The sequence below is a fragment of the Dermacentor silvarum genome, chromosome 1, assembly GCF_013339745.2.
Source record: "Dermacentor silvarum isolate Dsil-2018 chromosome 1, BIME_Dsil_1.4, whole genome shotgun sequence".
NCBI classification, from domain to species: domain Eukaryota; kingdom Metazoa; phylum Arthropoda; class Arachnida; order Ixodida; family Ixodidae; genus Dermacentor; species Dermacentor silvarum.
Genome location: NC_051154.1, coordinates 118,768,450 through 118,772,461, shown reverse-complemented (window position 1 = coordinate 118,772,461; position 4,012 = coordinate 118,768,450). Strand labels below are relative to the sequence as shown.

Below are 4,012 nucleotides of genomic sequence, written 5' to 3'. Positions count from 1 at the left end.
TGTTTTCATTTTGCTGTTTATTGAGGCATTGCACCGATCACCGCACCAACTGGCAGAGCCACAACGCGTGGCACTATATATAGACCGACCACACAGTTGCCGCTTCCCGGCAACTGCAGCTTATGCAACCATAATCTTTATCGGGAAACGCTTGCCACAAACGCTATGCGCGAAGGCGAGCTTTCTGTTTTTTTTTTTTTTTTTCCCTTTTTTTTTTTCTTTTTTCTTTTTCCTGCACAGCCGGTGCCGCGGATGTACGGACGTGAGCGCCATCTGGTGGTGCTTCAAGGTGGCTTCCTCTACTTTCCTCCTCATGCTTCTGCTGCACCCTCCTTCTCCGCTTTCCTTTTTGCGCTCTCTCGCTGTCGCTGTATTTCACCCCCCCGCTGCGCTCTGCATTCGCTCGGTTACGCCGACGAGGCATGCCGATGTTCAACGCAGGAACGGGCGCCTAAGAGCTGTGCTCTAAAACAGAATTAAGCCTATTGAACACGCAAGTTGAACCGAGAACTTTGCAGTCATGAGCGCAACGCTTTTGCGCGGCACCACGAAACATGAACGCAGAGCGAGCCTTTTCAGGAGTATTTAACTGCTGTCACGTAGTGCAGCTCGACTAGGGACAAACAGATCAAAGTGCATTCTCCTCCATAGTACCTAGGGAGAGGCAGATTTTGAGAAGCAAAAGTCTAAAGCTGTCTCTCTCACAAATAATGCATGCACACGGCGGTCAGGCAAATATGTGAAAGAAGCTCTTGTATAACCCAGGTGAAAATTTCCAACTGGGAATGCAACTGGTTCCAGTTAAACTGGTTTATGGAACAATTCCCAGTTGGTCCCTGTTGCAACTGGTCCCAGTTGGTCCCTGTTGCAACTGGTCCCAGTTGGTCCCCGTTGCAATTGGTCCCAGTTGGTCCCCATTGTAATTGGTCCCCATTGTAATTGGTCCCAGTTGGAGCCCATTACAACTGATCCCAGTTGGTCCCAATTGCAACTGGCCCGTGCAGAAGCCTATCAAAAGTGTATTCTGCTGATGGATTTCATACAACTAAGGCAGTTCAGCTATTATTGCTTAAGTCCCTAGCAAAATTTCTAATACAAACCCTAATAGCCTATTCGGTTATCGACACTAATACAGTCTAGTAGGTCTCTTAGTGTATTAGTGTAATAGGTCTATTGGAGTGAAAGAAAATGTTGTAATGTTCCAGATACATAACGAAAAACAGGTAAAATTGCTAAAAGCATTTATTAGCACAGCATGTATTTTTACAGATTCCTCCTTCGAGATCTTCGTCAGGTCAGCAATCTTGATTGAGAGCTTTTCGTTGACTTCGACCAAAGGGCGTCCTTTTGAGGAAGTGGTTAAAAAAACCTGGGCACAAAAATACACACATATAGAAGCAGTTAGAAACAGGGGTGCTAGTTCTACCACTAAACGTTTAAGCTGGCAATATTTGCTTCCACATTAGAGTAATGTGGCTCCGCAATTACCAAACTAATTTTAGGACAGTGTGATATATGCTAGCTCAAAATGTTTATCATAATAAAAAATGACGCCACGCGACACGATAAGACCATTATAAAGAACACAAAATCAACATAAGATGTGTGTTCCATCGAAACAGTAGGCAGATATAAAGAACTCTAGACACAAATCTTGCACAGCGTTGTCGGAAACAGGCATGTCGATCATTGCTGCAACGCACACAGCAATCGGCCCGACGGCACTGTTCAGAAGTACTTACGTCCACCGTCAGGATAAAAAAAGAAGAAAACACCTCATTCTGTACTATAGAAGCATAAACAAGAAGTATAATTACCTCGAAATGGTAAATCGGCGCCGGGGAGAACACTGCACATCGATGCACGCTGATAGATCCACAAAGCCGCGAAGGACAGGGGTAAAACAGTTGCCTTGGGGTCACAACAGCAGCCATAGATAAAACTATCCAAATATACTACTCCACGAATGAGATTGCGCAGGCGCTAACACCACGGGTTCCTTAAAAACACATCGTTAATTCACTAACACGCACGCACGCCTCGCGTGACGCCTCGCCTTGACATGGCGGCTGCCATTGCACACGTGCTGTGCGCAACTACCGCTGACTATGGTCGCAGTTTTATATCCTTCCCACCCGCCGCGTTCCCTTCTCTGCGATACTGCTCTTTGATGTCAATAAATATTACGGCCTTTTATATGCGATATTAAGTTAGCAATTTAGATTAAAAGTGTAACATTTACTTTATGCGCACTTCAACAGAAAATACGACACTGAGGAAACTTCAGTGCCAAACAAATATGGTTGTTCGTAAGCTGACCGGGCACCGCGATCTGACGGCTGGTTGTTCGCGTTTTTCTTTTTTTTCGCGGGGGAGTATTCGCTGTGCTGTAAACACTAGCTGTTTCCTCGACTCATCGCGACGAGGCTCAGTGAAGCAAAATTGGCAAGACCATGTAGGCGCACGTCGCTTTTGTGTACGTCGCTGAAAGGTGGTGTGCTGAAACTAATGCAAACGTGCGAACGCAATCTGCTGCACAATTGTACAGCAGAATTTTTAATTATTTAGTGATTAATTAGAAACACCCCTCCATGCAAGCAAGCGGTCCGCTATTCTAATTGTTTGTCAATTAACTTTCACCAGCAAACAAGAGCTGTGGAATCTAGCAGTACATGTTGTATCAGACCAGCAACAATCTGCAGACCTGTTAGTCTAATAGAGAAACCAGTAGACACGCGCGTGTCTACTACACTGCTTGTAAAAGACTAATAAGTCTAATACACACGGCCTCTTGGTCTTATAGGTAAATGAGTACGACTAATAGAAATTTCTATTGGTCTAATACAAAACTTATACAACTAATACAAAACTGACGTATTAGACTAATTATTACAGACTTCTATTAGAATGTTGGCTAGGATTGCTAAAACTGCCAAACTTAATTGCTCAGTATAAGTAGGACTAGCTGCTGCATGTTACTGGATGTTGCTTTCATTTAAACTTCTGGTCACCGTTTCATTTGGATTCAAACTGGAAACAGTTGCTACCAGAACAACTGGCCAATGTTTAAGTTGGTTCCAGTTGCTACTGATACAACTGGTCAAAGTTCCAGTTGGAATCGAACTGGAACCAGTTGATTCCAGTACAAATGGTGAAAGTTCCAGTTGCCTCTCTACTGGAACCAGTTGATTCCAGTACAACTGGTCAAAGTCCCAGTTGGATCCCAACTGGGTCCAGTCACTCCCAGTATAACTGGAAATTGTTCCAGTTGGATCCCAACTGGAACCAGTTGCTACCCAGTTGCTTTCCAACTGGGACCAGTTGGTTTCCAGCTGGAACCAGTTGGATCCCAGTTGGAAATTTTCACCTGGGAAAAGCCGCCTGCATGATAAGGTAGAGAACTAGCGAGAAAACCTGAAAGGGGAAAAGGCACAAACAGTGATGTCTGTTGTGCTGTGGATGAGATTGGCAGCTCACCTTCATTTTGTATAATATATTTAGTTCTGTTACCCGGAGTTGAAAAAAATGTGGTTGCATTTAACAAACTTTTTTTTTTTTTTTGCATTGCCCTAATGCAAAACCAACCAACCGTAAAGGCTGTTGTTCTGCATAAGTGGTAGTTCTGTTTAAGTGATTTGTGTTTAGCGAGATTCTACTGTATCTGAATATCCAAATATTGAAATATCCAGACCTTCATACTTGCTAAGTGTATCCTTTTACGTGTGAGAAACATGGTAGAATTTCTACAACTTCAAAAATCTGTGTGAGTACTCCTTTATAAGAAAAAAAAGTGCTAATCCTCTTGTGAGTAAAGACAGCTAAATAACATTGATCTGCTTAAGTCAAGGCTTGAGCCTTGGTTATGCACAAAAAAAAATTGTTTTTAAGTGCGAAGACTAGGGGTTGAACCTGTTGTCAGAAAACAGGTCACATGTAGCCACAGTGGCTATTCTTCTGCTGAGCATTGGGTCATGGGATTAATTTTGCCGGAAATTTTATGTCAGAAACATTG

At 43.3% G+C, this 4,012-nt stretch overlaps 1 long non-coding RNA gene across 1 annotated transcript; it reads right to left on the bottom strand.

Moving 5' to 3' along the window:
• Positions 1–1,224: 1,224 nt before the first annotated feature.
• Positions 1,225–2,127, bottom strand: LOC125942661 (uncharacterized). Its single transcript, XR_007465294.1, has 2 exons — positions 1,818–2,127; positions 1,225–1,369 (listed from the first exon to the last, which is right to left on the bottom strand). It is a non-coding gene; the product is annotated as an uncharacterized LOC125942661 (long non-coding RNA).
• Between the last annotated feature and the right edge of the window lie 1,885 nt (positions 2,128–4,012).